Source organism: Vicia villosa, linkage group LG2 (genome assembly GCF_029867415.1).
Source record: "Vicia villosa cultivar HV-30 ecotype Madison, WI linkage group LG2, Vvil1.0, whole genome shotgun sequence".
NCBI lineage: Eukaryota > Viridiplantae > Streptophyta > Magnoliopsida > Fabales > Fabaceae > Vicia > Vicia villosa.
Window position 1 is genome coordinate 124,991,032 of NC_081181.1, and position 17,709 is coordinate 125,008,740.

Sequence of the window (17,709 nt, forward strand, 5' to 3'; positions counted from 1 at the left end):
GGTTGAGAATTGAGAGAGTTCAGAAATTCAAAATGGGAGAGCTTAAGGTTGAAGACGATGATGGTGATGGCGCTATTTTTTCAAATCCTTAGGCCCGGATTTAAAATATATTTAGTGGTGTGTGTGTTACTTACGAATTCATCGTAATGTGACTAATGTCCCAATGGTTACAGCGCTCGTCCTAACTCTCTTGCCTTGCCTCAGGTCTGGGGTTCGATCCCCCCCTCAGACCTTTTGGTTTGTTTTATTTTTCAAAACATTTTCAATACTTGTTTTCATATATTATCACATGCCTGCCATATACTATCAGTCCACACGCGTGGCTCAATTGGTTGTTATTTTGATTGGCAACTTCAAGGGCGTGGGTTCAAACCATGGTGGAGACAAAAACCTTTTTTTTTACCACTTGTTTATTCCATTTTCTTCACAACTTCACACAATTAATTCACCTATCAAATTAAATCATTTTCTCTTGATTTTTCACACACTTCTCATTTAATATATCTATTTTGAGAATATCCAAAAAAATCACAAAAAATAGATTATTTCAATATATTTTAATTAGGTTTAAAATCACATATTTTAAGTATGTTTTAATACTTTAAAATATAATTTTCATTTGATTTTCAAAACCTAATCTCTTGTAAATAGTGTTGTGATAAAACCCTAATTATTTAGGTCTTAATTAGATATAGACTTTGTCTTTATCCTAATTAAGTTGACGTTTGTCAATTTTTAAACTGTTTTCAAACTTCGATTAAACAGACAATTAAGGTTTTCAGACAACAAAACCTTGTACAATTTCAAATCATCTTTAACTTTTTTTCATAAACAATAAATCAATTTCAATGGGCCTCTAATAGAGTGTAAGACCCAACACCTTCTTTCTTTTCATAGTTTGTTTTTCAAAACTGTATTTACAAATTCTCCTCATCTGTTTTCAAAACATTCTTCTGGTATTTGAAGGGCATTATTCCCGGTGAAACTCTTCAGATACCTATGTGACCTAGTGTCCATCTTCACTTCTTTTGTTTTAAATAAAATATTCAACTGTTTACAATTCAACCTTCAACTGTTGCCAATAAATAATAAAGCTACTGGTAAGGCTTTGTACATACATCTTCAAAGGCCTCCACTCCATCCAGGTTAGGCTTTACAAGCTTTCAATTTACAGTCTTCATTTAAATTCCTGTCAAATATAAACTGTATATATATATATATATATATATATATATATATATATATATATATATATATATATATATATATATATATATATATATATTGTTTAGAACTCTGTCTGAGTACAACCTTAGGACAAATAAACTATATATATATATTATAGGACTATGGCCTAGGATTGAGAATGTCTTCCCAGTAAAGGCTCTTTCCTAATTAGAGATCTTTATTTCAAACCTCAAGATGAACTATTCCCGGTGAAACATCTTGAAAAAAAGCCTTTGAACAAAAATAGGATACATCCACCCAAGAGGAATTATTCCCGGTGAAACCTCTTACCCATTTGCTTAGAGCAAAAATAAGTTCAAAACCACATAGCTTTCTCTTGTGCTATAACAAGGACCCTCGATTAGCCTCCTCTTGGGCTTTGTACAAGGACCCACAGGCTTCTTAAAAGCATTCTCAGCTTCCTCTTGAGCTTGTATACAAGGACCCATCAGGTTTCTTATAAACATATGAACAAGTCTTTAGTCACCTTTTAGCCCACCCTACTGAGTTTCTTCTATTCTTAAAACCAGACTTTAAACAAGCTAAGAATGTCTCAATCTCAGCATTGAGTTCACCTTTTGGAATGAGAGACATGGACAGTCTCTGTCACCTTTATCTTCAATAGTTTTGCTCCTTAGCGGAGTCTAGGTCTCAATCTGTCTATCCTCAGTCAGAGTCAGCCTTAATCTTGGGCTTTAAACAAGAAGTTTCAAATAATTAATCAGTCCTTTAAAGTCATAATTCCCTGGAAAGGGTCGGCCTCCATTAATTCATTCATTTTAATAAAAACCCCTGGAAAGGGTTAGCCTCCAAAATCAGTCCTTTAGAGTCATAATTCCCTGGAAAGGGTTAGCCTCCAAAATCAGTCCTTTAAAGTCATAATTCCTTGGAAAGGTTTAGCTTCCAAAAATTCAACTTTTAAAAGATAATCTCACCAGTTGAGTCCCACCTAGGTCAGTCTCAGTCAATAAAAACCAATTCCCCGGTAGAGTCTACTTTAGGTCAATCACTCAAACAATCTCTGCTTAACAAAAGCACAATCATCAGTAGGGTCAACCTTTAGTTCCTAAACAATAGGATAATCCTCAACAGAGTCAAAAAATCCCCTCTGAGTTAAAAGATCCCACATTGGTAGATCTTTCCCCATTTAAAAGTCAGCCTCAACCTTGGGCTTTGTACAAGGCACATACTCCCCTTAGAGTCAGAACCCTCCTCATAGGTATTCCCCTAGAGAGTCCGCCACAACCTTGGGCTTTGTACAAGGCAGATAATAGAGTCTCCACAGTGAATCATTCCCCATCAAGTAGCCAGAACCTTGGGCTTTGTACAAGGCAGATAAACCACATTTCCTGTGTCAAAAGATTCCTAACCTTCAGGATCTTTTCCCCAAAGAGTCATCCATACTCAGTTTCCTCTACAGTCAGCCACAGGACAAATAAACTATATATATATATTATAGGACTATGGCCTAGGATTGAGAATGTCTTCCCAGTAAAGGCTCTTTCCTAATTAGAGATCTTTATTTCAAACCTCAAGATGAACTATTCCCGGTGAAACATCTTGAAAAAAAGCCTTTGAACAAAAATAGGATACATCCACCCAAGAGGAATTATTCCCGGTGAAACCTCTTACCCATTTGCTTAGAGCAAAAATAAGTTCAAAACCACATAGCTTTCTCTTGTGCTATAACAAGGACCCTCGATTAGCCTCCTCTTGGGCTTTGTACAAGGACCCACAGGCTTCTTAAAAGCATTCTCAGCTTCCTCTTGAGCTTGTATACAAGGACCCATCAGGTTTCTTATAAACATATGAACAAGTCTTTAGTCACCTTTTAGCCCACCCTAGTGAGTTTCTTCTATTCTTAAAACCAGACTTTAAACAAGCTAAGAATGTCTCAATCTCAGCATTGAGTTCACCTTTTGGAATGAGAGACATGGACAGTCTCTGTCACCTTTATCTTCAATAGTTTTGCTCCTTAGCGGAGTCTAGGTCTCAATCTGTCTATCCTCAGTCAGAGTCAGCCTTAATCTTGGGCTTTAAACAAGAAGTTTCAAATAATTAATCAGTCCTTTAAAGTCATAATTCCCTGGAAAGGGTCGGCCTCCATTAATTCATTCATTTTAATAAAAACCCCTGGAAAGGGTTAGCCTCCAAAATCAGTCCTTTAGAGTCATAATTCCCTGGAAAGGGTTAGCCTCCAAAATCAGTCCTTTAAAGTCATAATTCCTTGGAAAGGTTTAGCTTCCAAAAATTCAACTTTTAAAAGATAATCTCACCAGTTGAGTCCCACCTAGGTCAGTCTCAGTCAATAAAAACCAATTCCCCGGTAGAGTCTACTTTAGGTCAATCACTCAAACAATCTCTGCTTAACAAAAGCACAATCATCAGTAGGGTCAACCTTTAGTTCCTAAACAATAGGATAATCCTCAACAGAGTCAAAAAATCCCCTCTGAGTTAAAAGATCCCACATTGGTAGATCTTTCCCCATTTAAAAGTCAGCCTCAACCTTGGGCTTTGTACAAGGCACATACTCCCCTTAGAGTCAGAACCCTCCTCATAGGTATTCCCCTAGAGAGTCCGCCACAACCTTGGGCTTTGTACAAGGCAGATAATAGAGTCTCCACAGTGAATCATTCCCCATCAAGTAGCCAGAACCTTGGGCTTTGTACAAGGCAGATAAACCACATTTCCTGTGTCAAAAGATTCCTAACCTTCAGGATCTTTTCCCCAAAGAGTCATCCATACTCAGTTTCCTCTACAGTCAGCCACAACCTTGGGCTTCATACAAGGCAGAAAATAATAACTTCCCTAGCTAAAAGTCAACCACAACCTTGGGCTTCATACAAGGCACAAAATAGAGTCTCCCTAGGTAGAGTCAGCCACAATTCTGGGCTTTGTACAAAACACTAAATAAACCTTTCAATCATAAAACAAAATAAACACTCTCCAACTAGAGTCAGCCTCAATTCTGGGCTTTGTGCAAAATACAAAATTTCTTAGTTTAAGTTGATTTCCAGTGGAGTCATCTCCCAGAGTCAATAAAATCAATCAAAAAGCCTCAAGCTTGGGCCTCATACAAGCCAGCTAAAATCAAATCTTTCATACAGTAGATAGACATAGCTTATCTCTATAGAGAGATATTTCTCCTATCTCACCACATTCAAACAAACAAATAAACATTTCACTTTTAATCATTCTCCCATTTAGGATTTTGAAAGACATGCTCTGGCAAGTTAACCTAGGCATGTGTAACTTTCCCTAATTTGGTTGAGAAATCCTTCTTTCATTCAAGAGACATTTGACTGGTATACTTGCACATACACAAGTAAGGTCCTTCTCTTAATGAAATGAATTCAGCTTTTCTGCCACTTTAAATGTTTGTGGTGGAATAGTAGAAATACCTCTCTGTAAAGATGATTTCATGTCTCTATACTGTAAACAGAGATTTAATTCAAGCTTCAACCTTGAGCTTCAAGCAGGGCATCAAAAATAATTAATTTCCCTAATTAGTTCCCCGAACTACAAAAAGCTCTGACTTCCATTAGGGATATGTAGGCATGAGGTTCACAAGGAATCTCAGTGAGTTAATAAAAAACCAAAAATAGTCAGTCTGTCTGTCTTTCATTTAATTCAATTCAATTCTCTCTCCTAATACAAAGGAGAAACTTTCCCAATCAGTTAGCAACAAACACAAACACATAGACACAGAGAAGGTTCCCGTAGAGTACAACGGATATGTAGGGTGCTTAAAACCTTCCCTATGTATAACCGACCTCCCGGACTCCAGAATTTCTAGTCTAGGTGAATCCCCACACTTAGCAAACTCATAGGGTTTATTTGAGATCTTTTTCCCCTTCCTCCTCGTAGGATAATTAAAAAGTTCATGTGCTATCGTAGGAAGAACTAGAATAAAATTCATCCCACAAGGGCACTTCTCTCCTTCCAAATTTCGCGTGAAGGGTTTAGCGTGCCGTCCTCTCAAGTGAAACGGGAAGGTAAAAAAAACGACACCACACAATGTGTCAGATGTATGATCAAATGTTTGTTTTATGTAGGAAAATATCCTCTATCTGTTACAAACACTTACAATGTGACCAAAGTGGCAATAAATGAGGAATTGGACGTTATAAAACAATTTGCCAAAAGGTTTTATAATTTTTGTATTCTGATATTTCAAACTATTATATGTTGGGTCACTTTTCAATGGTTTTTTTATTTTGTTGTTTAGAATAACAAAGGAAACTATGATGGAGCTGTCTAACCATCGAAGTTCACAATCTCAAGTGTGGTTCCAAAACTGTTATGGTTCTCAACAATCTCCTTACCATAAGTTGATGTCAAAATCTGTGGTACTTCCTCTCGTGGAAATTATTAACCTGCCTGAGGTACTCTTTAGCAACAATCTATTAGGCCGTTTATAATAATTTTTCTATTTAATGTTTGAAAATATAATCCTAGTGGTGTCCTATAACTATTGTCAGATAACTTTTTGTGCAATTGTTGCAACCACTAAGAAACTCATTGAGTTGTGTGTTGTTCATGGTGGCACAAAATGCAACTTTGTATTATTGGACAAAGAAAGTGAGCAACTTTTAGGTGTGTCTGCTGCACACATGCGCACCACGATGATTGAGGTATTTGCAATGACTTTTCAAACTTTATTCACAAATACAAATGTTCCTTCCAAATTATTAGTTTTAATTTTTACATACTTTGATAGCGTGGAATAAATGATCATCTTGAATTTCTGCTTGCACTTGACGAAATGTTGGATTTAGAGATTGCCTTAAAGGTAAAGTGGCAACCAGACTGGAAGAATTATTCTGTTGTCATGTTACTTCGAGAAAAAGCTATTATTAATCAATTGAAAGCCCCTTGGGGTCCTGAAATTTCACCCTTTTCCCAGCCAATTGACACACCTGCATTACAGGTTTGATATTGATAGAATATGAAATTGAGCTTTAAGTTATTTAAAATAGTTTATGTTAGTTGGGCTTGTCTTAGATATTATTTAGTTGGTCTTTTAGTTATTGGGCCTTTATTTTACTACCCACTATTGTTATCACTATATATGTACTCTTATTGAGAAAGTGGAAATCAATCAATGAAATCCAAGTTTATTTTATCTTTTATTCTCTTAGCTTGTAGTGTTCTTCCCCTTTAGTGTAGAAAACCCTAATTTTGTAGTCTTGATAGGAATCTTCCTATCAATTGGTGCTTTCATCCATGTACTCAAATCCTCCTATGGATTATGCTTATCATACACCTTCATCTCATCAATGGAGCATTCCTCCAACCTATTCCACACCCACACCAACACCTTCATTTCCATCATTCCCATGGGAACTCTTCACACCTTACTACACTCATGGATCTTCATCACCAAAATTTTATCTAAATCATGGATATTCACCTCATACACCTACCTCATATCCACCACCACCTAACTCATATTCATCATCTCATTATCCATTCTACTACAATAATCATCATCAACCACTGCAATCAACAAAAACCTATCACACATTTAAAAAAGATTTTGAGAAGCATTTAGAAGTGTCTAACCCTTGTTTTAAGAAAAGATCCAAAAGAACCTCTCAAAAAACCCAGTTTCGCAATTCCAACAGTGATGTTGAAAGATCCCAATTCCATAACATTTTGGAACATGAAGTTGGGAATAGGGGTTCGGGTGAACCCGAGAGGCATTCAATTCTTACAACTGAACAAAAAATGGAACCTTCACCGCAGAAGAACAAGAAGAAGAAAACCTCGAAGCAATGTGTCGCCGAACTCAAAACCCTGGGTAACGAATTTCTATCACCAGCCTCAAACATCAACAACCTCCACTCTTCTTCTACCTGTTTCGTTTCTACGGAACCAGAGAATCTCCAGATTCCCGAAGCCATTCTCTACACCACTCTCACTCCACTTGCTCTCGCCGCTGAGGAATCCCTAAATTCCGACAACCACGGACAATACTCCGTTTTTCGTAATGAAATCCCTGTCAACACGCCTCAATTCGAATTCGTTCATTCTACTACCCAAGACGAATTCTCCCTCGATGCCGCCGGAGAAGCCGAAGACAAAGACACCCTCCGTGAGCCTACGACGCTAGCGCTTGGGAAATCGATTCAACCACGACCTTCTCCACTTCTTGAGCCACCTGATTCACTCACGGTAAACCTTTCTTGTGATTCTAAAAGTCCTTTGCTTGAGATTTTGCTTAAGACTGCATCGTTAATTGACGCCGCTGCTACGTCGGCACCTCCACCACCTTTGGAGAACCTGCGTCAACTGTTTGAGTCACAAAAATTATGTTGTAGTTTATTTTACTTGTTGAATTTTCAAGACCTCCCTGAGTTATTTGAGAATCATATGAGGGAATGGACCACGTTTCGAAAGAAGCAATTGTGTTACATACTTGCATGCCATGGAATCACTTTTGAGCTTGATGAGGAAATGGGTAATGATGACGCAGACCGAGAAGTGTTGCAGGATATCATAAACAATTCTAAGCTAAGTGAAGAATATCTGACTCTGGCTCGTGATATTGAAGTCATGGAGCCCAAGTCCCATGGAGATATATACAAGGCACATTTGCTTGGTGCAGAGGTTTTATCAGCATGTTTCATGTCATCTGCTATGATAGGAAATGAAAATGGCGATGAGGCAGATCATCATGGGAAGTCTATTCTTATGAACTCAGTATTGAAACCTGGGCATAATTCTGTTCAATTACTGGTTCTAAATTTTAAGGGGAACAATCTGATTTTGTGTGCCAAAATTTCGCTTATCAAATATGCTCAGCAGGTTCCTTCAGAGACAACTCAGAGGCATTCTAACTCAGTTTTACACGGTTATATATGTAATTTAATGGAGACAAGATGCCGTGTTTGTCTCCTCGGTCAATTAACTGAAGGTTTAAGGAGAAGGCCATACAATGTGGTACTTTTTGATGAAGTTGAGAAAGTGCATACATCTATATTCAACACCCTTCTCCAAGTCTTGGATGATGGAAGGCTAACTAATGGACAGGGCAGAACTGTCGATAATAGAAACACAATCATTCTCAGGACTTCAAACCTTGGTGCTGAGCATCCCCTAAGTGGACATAAATTCCGTTGCAGCAGTGGATATGAAATACCCCAGCCAACCATTCCCTTATGTTATTTGAACACTATTATCTTCCAAGGGATTCCGGTTTATTTCACTGATGTTCAGAGAAGGACTGTTTCGGATGCTGCGACTATTGCTGGTCTTGAAGCTCTTAGAATTATCAATGACCTGACTGCTGCATCCATGAACCAATTGCTGATTTTTGATGTAGAGGGACATCCAGAACGGGAGAATATTGCTAGGAAAGCAGTAAGAACAGTACCTGGCAGAATGAATGGGGGAAATTGTGACATAAAGAATTTAAGCAGAGGTTCAAAGGTATACCTTCTTGTTTTTATAGAAGGAGCAAATCTCAGCACCGGTGACATGCACTTTTCACAAGGTGATGGTGAAGTCTCACTATGTGGTGCAATAGAAATGAGTGGTTTCTTAGAACTCAAATGTGATATTGTAAAGGGGGGCATGAAAGAGTACCTTACACCAATGGGTCCTACTTCCCTTCATGTGAACCCAATAATTGAGATAGGCCCTGTTGAACCAAGTTTCTCAGAGTGGTTAGTGTCTGAGGGCATTAGTGTGGATGAACATGGGAAGCAACACTACCTAGATGCAAATGTTGTATACAAAAGAGTAGTATTCAATGCTATTGACTACATGTTGGCCTGTGCAAATCCTAGTGGATCACGATATAATCCTCGATTGTCTGTCGTTGACAACGTACACCTTCCTCCCACACTTTTATCCAGGTTTGATTTGATTTACTTATTACTTGACAAGGCTGATGAACAGACTGACAGACGACTTGCCAAACATATTGTATTGGAGGCATTTCGGCTTCTGGAAGTTGCAATGTTGTTGTCTGCAATGGATATAAAAGCTGGAACTATTGACATTGATTTTATTACTACTGGTGTGGCTGTTTCTGAAGCTCGGAAGACTTTGACATTCTATGAGCTTGCTTTAGGTCTTAACCGTATTTCTAGAAAGTGGTATGATCAGGTTGATAATAGGGCTAAATTGCTTGTTACTGTTCCTGGGGGGGCTGGTGGTCCAAGTGGGGTTCTTGTTAGTGCTGAGAATTTTGTTATTATTAGGAATCAGGGTCATCCAAATGTTAGGACTGTGAAGAAGCATGTTGTGATTGTTCAGTCTAAACAATGGGATCCAGGAGAGGAAAAAGAAAACTTGATTCAGCAATTTGGTTGTACAACCTTGAGGACAAGGTTGTTTTTGAAGGGGTTGGTAATGATAGAATATGAAATTGAGCTTTAAGTTATTTAAAATAGTTTATGTTAGTTGGGCTTGTCTTAGATATTATTTAGTTGGTCTTTTAGTTATTGGGCCTTTATTTTACTACCCACTATTGTTATCACTATATATGTACTCTTATTGAGAAAGTGGAAATCAATCAATGAAATCCAAGTTTATTTTATCTTTTATTCTCTTAGCTTGTAGTGTTCTTCCCCTTTAGTGTAGAAAACCCTAATTTTGTAGTCTTGATAGGAATCTTCCTATCAGATATACACACCTTTATCATTCTTCTCCTACGGTCTTGCTTATGTACTAATTCCGAGTCATTCTAAATTGATTGTGTTTTTTACGCGTGTAGATTAAAGAGAGTGCCGATGAGGCTACTGTTGTTGATGATTGCAATGTTATTACGGTTCATATTTTTGACCTACCCAATAAACATTTGTTAATGCATATTATAGATTTTTGCACACATCTTAACTTAATCTCTTCATTGTTTTGCAGGATCTTGAAATTACTTCAAAACACAACCCAGAACCAGTGATACCTAAGGCCAAAAGGCAGACTCCAAATGGCTCGAGTGAATCAACAACACTTCCCAACTTGTGCGAAGGAGAGTTGTCTTTAACAGAGCTCAATAAAGTCACGAAAGTTGAAAAGAAGCATGTGAAGGTGGAGAAGAAGTAATAGTGCCTTGGTAAACAATCTATTTTATGGACACACAACTTGTGGTTTTGCTGTATATTATAATTACGTTGTGTATGGAGTTATTGTTTTGTGCTAATGCTTGTGTAATTCTTATCATCCTTGGCACTTTAAAACCTATTGAAACACATATGATGTGGCTAAAAATGCCAATTATTGTAATTTTTTGGGATTTATGATTAATTATATTTTTGGGATTTATGATTAATTATATTTTTGACATTCCGTATTTTAGTTTCGGTACGAGGTTTTAGATCTTTATATTTTCAATAACCATACTGATAATTTTTAACAACCTTACTGGTACAATTTCAACTTTCATCTTTGTCACAAAATTTGGACTAAAGTGTTGTTTAATGAACCCCCAAAATACAAATGCATTGTAATGTGTATCAGATCCCATATGAAGGATGTTTTTAAAAAAATGAGTAGATAACTCCAACACAATAGCATAATACATCTTCCCCCATGTCATTTGTATTTGTAATAGTCTATGCAACTAAATAATCCAACCCATGTAACGCAAAACATGATGTCATCCATCTGCAGGTTATCAAATGATGAATTTCTTTGTTGTTGCATGATTTACAATAGTTTAGTCTACCTCTTCACTCTCTACAAACCTACTGGTACATGGTATGGAGAGGTAGGAACAGTAAAAGAGTTTTGACTTGACATGTGCTTTTTGCCCAACTGTCATATACGTTTTTTTCTTCTAAATCTCTTGCACCAATGCAAAATTTTCCAAACATATCATGGCAATGCAGCATGCTTACATACATATCAATATAAAATATGTTTTTTTGGATTTTTTCCTTTTTGTGCACCTTTAATGCGTTCTACAACAAACACTGTTCACAATCCATTATAAATTTTTAAAAAAATGAGACGTTTATTTATTTTGAAATATGAGGAAAACTTTTCACATCTTTCGATAAACTCCATTTTGTGATAACCATGCTAATTCCCTCAATTTTTTAAAATATGTGGTAAAGTTTTCACATCTCCCTCCATTTTTCAAATTTCTTTTCGGCTTACACTTTCAGTGGTCATTCACTATACCTATTCTGATATATCTCCATTGCCTATGTGCAGTTACTTCTTCCCTGCTTGTGCATTACCATTTTTCAAATCCACGTGCTTGATCATGGAGAAAGACCATCTGCATGATTATCAAAATAGTACATTTCTGGCTAGAAAAAGAAGGAAATTAATGTTGGATCAGAGAAAATATTCCAACATAAATTCAAACAAAGAAAATCAACCCACGAGCTCTATTCCTGTTTCAATATCTCCCGGTATAACACAACTTCATTTTCCCGATCACCCTTAACAATGTTTACCTCTAATATAGCCCACACTATACCATCTCAACGATATAATAACCATAATGAAAGCAGGAAGAGGTCTTGACGATTGTTGTTGAAATATCAAGCGCATATAAATATGGAATGGTATAACCAAAGTACTTCTATCAAGTATCTATTCAAGTACATTCATAAGGGATACAACCGAATCACCGCAACTGTTGTTGCTTCTAACTCAAATAAGGCTGCAAACAACAAACCCATAGATGAGATCAAACAATATCTTGATTGCAGGTATGTTTCTCCAAGTGAGGCATGTTGACGAATTTTTTCTTACAAAATCCATGGATGAAAACCTTCCGTTGATTGTATGTTCTACCATCTAATTGGTGAAAAGGCCGTCTATTACACCGATTATGACCGGATGGAGAATATTTTAGAAAATGCAAGTGTCACTAAATCGATGTTCACGTCTTGGATGGTTGCAAATGCAGAATACGAGGAGGCCCGATCATTGACCTATGGTGAATTTGTTACAAAGTTTGTGTATGTTAAACGAAGTCGATTGTGGAAGCCGCAAAAAAGAGGATTTACCATCAGACGCTTAGTATGGGTGCCACCAACAACCGGTTAACTTTTCTATCTACGGATGATGTTGACTATAGCCAAAGGACCTACAACTTATGAAGAAATTAGAAAAGTTGGTGACACCCAATATGAAACTTTTCGAGAAGCTTGCTTTGCATTGCGGTTTCTAAAATATGATCGAGGATACATCGGTGCTATCAAGGAAGAAAGTGCATGGGGATTATGACATTATCTTAGGAAACCCTTTGTTGTTATGCTATTGTCGGGTGCTGTAAACCGTCTTAGTCATGTTTGGAATGAATCATGGGTTTTGTTATCGGATGGTCTATTGTACGAACAAAGAATCATGGCAATTTATTACATAACTTATATATACATAATCTCCTTATTCCATTATTTAGTTTCAATTTGTAATGTGCTAAATATTCGTGTTTCTATAATTGCATCATAAGCAGAATTAACGTTAACAGAAGCACATGTTCAAAATTTGACATTTCTCGAGATTGAGAGTTTGCTACAGTCTAATCGTCGAAGTATGAATGAATTCTAACCTATTCCTTCTCCAGTAGGCTATGTCATTCAGCAATTGGGAAATTGCTTGGTATATGACGAAAGGCAATACGACATCCAATTAATGAAAGACGAATTCACCAAGCTTTTCAAGGCTCTTACTGGTAACTCTATCTTTGTTTATCTACAATGATACTTGCTACCACAATTATTGAAATTTTTTACTTAGTGAAACTTCTGTATTTGATGTTTAGCCTTTAATTTTTATTATTTAATTTTGATTTAGATGAGCAAAGGAAAATTTATGACAAAAATATGGATGCTGTAAAGAATAAAAAAGGTGGTGTCTTCTTCCTACATGGTTATAGTGGTATCGAAAATACGTTTTTGTGGAGAATGCTTGCAAGTGTTTTGAGGTCTAAATATGAGATATGTTTAACTGTTGCTACAAGTGGGATAGCATCTTTTTTGTTGTCGGGGGGCCGAACAACACATTCTAAGTTCAAAATACCAGTCCCATATGAAGAAAATTCAACTTGCAAGGTTGAATACAATGATGATGTTGCAAATATTTTGAGGCAAACAAAGCTAATTATATGGGATGAGGCCCCAATGGCACACAAACATTGTTTCAAAGCTTTGGACAAAACTCTGAAGGATGTTATGAGCAACTACAGTAATTCCAAAACCATTTTCGGTGGTAAGGTCTTCGTATTTGGTGGGGATTTTAGATAGATTTTACCCGTCGTCCCTAGAGGGAGTCGTTCTGATATTGTCCACTCAACTATCAATGCATCTTGTATTTGGCATTCCGTCAAAGTCATGAATTTAACCAAGAACATGCATCTACATTCCGGACCAAGTGAAGAAGAAAAGAAGGAAATTGCTGAGTTTTCTAATTGGCATTTAAAGATTGGAGAAGGAAGAATATCATAACCAAACGACGGTTATGCCAATATTGAAATCCCCCCTGAAATTTTAATTACTAACTTCACCGACCCTATTGTTGCAATTGTTAACAACACATATCCAAATTTCAATGGATGCTACCATTCTAACGATTATCTCAAAAATTGTGCCATCCTTGCTTCCACTTTAGAAGTTGTTGACAAGATCAATGACCATGTGCTTGTGTTGATGTCGGGTAAATTTACTAACTAATATATATATATATATATATATATATATATATATATATATATATATGTATATATATATATATATATTCATTGTACTTACACCATTGATATCACTTATAAATATTGGCTTTTTCATGAGAGATACAAGATTACTACTACTCTAATTCCATTGATAGATTTGAAATTCATGACCAAAATATTGTTGACATGCTTAGTCTAATTCCATGAGAGATACAAGATTACTACTACTCTAATTCCATTGATAAAAGCAATAAAAAGCTCATTTTAAATTAAACATGCAACAGTTTCCTATTATTGTATCATATGCTATGACCATTAACAAATCACAAGGACAATCATTAGATTGTGTCGTACTTTATATACGTCGCAAATATTTCACTCATGGACAAATTTATGTTGCACTTTCAAGGGTTACAACCAAAAGGTGTATCAAAATCTTGATACACGATGAGGAGAACAACGCTAAGTCGTCAACTGCTAATGTAGTTTATAAAGAGGTCTTCAACAACATTTAAATGGTATACTCTACTAAAAACTTGTCTACATTTAAGATTAAAACACCAGTTTCATTAACTAATATTTGTTTTATTTGTGAAATAGTTATTGACACTTCTCTGTGCAAAAACATGTTATAGATATTGAAGTCAAGTCTGTGCGTTTTCACCATATATATGTTGTAGTAAGACTGTGTATGAACTCAACTGTTATGTTATCATCCCATCTTGAATGGCATTGTAACACATGGATCATTTTCTTTTTTGGTTTTTCCTTCTCCTATATATAGGAGGGCCGCCTCCTCTTCATTTCACACCAATTCCCAATTTTATATTTTCTTTGGAATTTATCTCCCTATTTTTCTCCCTATCTCTCTCTAGAAACATTTTTCTTCATTTAAAGTTGCCTTTATGCTTTTAAGTGAAACACTATATGTAAGGAAGTTTTTTTTAGTGAAGTAACCTTGTGATTACTTTCAAGAGTGTGATAGTCTTGAAGAATAGAGTTTGCCTTTTGAGATTAACTAGTCTTAAAATTCTTTTATGGTTCTTGAGATTAGCTTGGAAAATCTCTATTTGGTTTGTTATCTTAGCCAGGGTAAAAGCTTCATGTTTGATTAGGGATAAGCCATTTTAAAGATCATCTTGTATCAAAAGGTTAGTGTGCATAACCTTTAAAAGCTCGAAGTTTTAGTCAAAATCTCAAGAAGATCTCTTGAGGTCAGGACTAGGCCAACGTTCAGCCAACTTGAATAAATCTCTCCTGCAATCTCTCTAACCCTTATCCTCTTTAATGTGTGCTATTTATTTAATTGTTTTTTATTTGCCCTAATATTTACTCTATCCTTAAGAAAAACACAATTTCAAGTATAATTAAAAAATCCACTAAATAAGTTGTGAATTTTAAATACCACAATTCATCCTCCTTCCCGCTTGTGCTTGAATTTACTTGCCCAACATGACTAGGGAGAAAACCCGCTATATGGTTTGCATTGATGCATGAAAGTTTGAAAACTGCTTCATGAAAAACCCAGATATTTCCCCTCAAACATCAAAAACCTATTTCAATTAATGATCACCCACGTGGAGGGCTGCCAAACTGTTCCTCATACTTCCCTACTTAACACAATCATGGAAATACTTGGTATGAACGTCCCCTCGTTCAGCCAACCATAATATTTTATGTTTATCAAGAAAACAAAAATAAAATCCGAAAATAGAAAATATAATTGGGAGACTCATTCATCTTCCCGTCCATGATGATTATTATATCATTTCGGAATTGTGAAATTAATTAAAAAAAATAGACCAAAACAAGAATCACTAGCTATGATAAAGAAATAAGCTAACTACCTTAATCATTTTGTATGTAAATCAAGAAAAAAGAGAATCACATCGGAAAACAGAAAATATAATTGGGAGACTCATTCATCTTCCCGTCGATGATGATCATTATTATATCATTTCAGAATTGTGAATTTAATAAAAAAACAGACAAAAACAAGAATCACTAGCACTAGCTATGATAAAGAAATCAACTAACTACAGTAGTCATTTTGTATGTTTATCAAGAAAAACGAGAATCACATCGAAAAACAGAAAAGATAATTGGGAGAATCATTCTTCTTCCCATCGATGATGATTATTATATCATTTCAGAATTGTGAATTTAATAAAAAAACAGACAAAAATAAGAATCCCGCAAAGGAGAAAAGAATTGAAATAACGTACACTTTGAGTTGTGTTCATCTTCCTAGATAAGATTGTCTCAATATTGTTCAATCAACTGCAACTCCTACTCGTTGCTTGATTCTTCAGAGCTATAAATTAATACAAATTAACAAGATAAAATATTAAACAACAAAGTAGAAAGAATTTAAATTGAGAAATAGAGAAGAAATGCATCAAGAATTTGGAATACGAGTTAATCAGATAAGTTATTAATCGATTAAATTGGTAAAGGGAATTGAATTAAGAAATAGAGAAGAAATCGATCAAGAATCTGGAACTAACGGAAGCATTGTGATTGTGGTGTGAAATGAATGGATAAATTCTTTCGATACTCACATGGTCTTCCTTATAGTAAAAATAATTAACTTGATAATGTGACCTCAATTCCACTATTAAGGCTTTGTTTGGGAGTTTGGAGGTGAAAGGAGGAGAGTGCTTTGAAAAATATGAAAGATTGAGTGAAAAGAATAGAAAGATTTTGGTTGGTAGGGCTATGAAGGGTTATCTTTTATTCATAACACCAAAAACTCCTTAATAGGGAGAAACTTTGAAATTTGTATTGAAGGATGATTTTGGGGGGTTTTGGAGGAGTTAAATAAATTTTCCAAATAACTTTTATGTTATCATAGTATTCTAAAAATTTAAAATATAGAAATGATAAACATTATTTTATTATTCTATACAAAATCATTTTTCCAAAAAATGTCAAAGTATATTTGTGAATAGAATTACAATCACTAGCTATGATAAAAAAATCAACTAACTATAGAAATCATTTTGTATGTTTATCAAGAAAAGCGAGAATCATATCGGAAAACATAAAATATAATTGGGAGACTCATTCATCTTCCGGTCGATTATGATTATTATTATTATATCATTTCAGAATTGTGAATTTAATAAAAAAAACAGACCAAAACAGGAATCACTATCACTAGCTATGATAAATTAATCAACAAAATAGAATAATCATTTTGGGTGTTTATCAAGAAAAACGAGAATCACATTGAAAAAACAGAAAATATAATTGGGAGACTCATTCATCTTCCAGTCAATGATGATTATTATATCATTTCAGAATTATGAATGTAATAAAAAATTCAGACCAAAACAAGAATCACTATCACTGGATATGATAAAGAAATCAACTGACTACAATAATCATTTTGTATTTTTATCAAGAAATACGAGAATCACATCGGAAAACAGAAAATATAATTGGGAGACTCATTCATCTTCCCGTCGATGATGATTATTATATCATTTCAGAATTCTGAATTTAATAACAAAATAGACGAAAATAATAATCATTATCACTAGCTATGATAAAGAAATTAACTAACTACAACATTCATTTTGTATGTTTATCAAGAAAAATGATAATCACATCGGAAAACAGAAAATATAATTGGGAGACTCATTCATCTCCCAGTCGATGATGATGATTATTATATCATTTGAGAATTATGAATTTAATAAATAAATAGACCAAAACAAGAATCACTATCACTAACTTTGATAAAGAAATCAACTAACTAACTACAGTAATCATTTTATATGTTTATAAAAAAATGAGAATCACATCGGAAAACAGAAAATATAATTGGGAGACTCATTCAT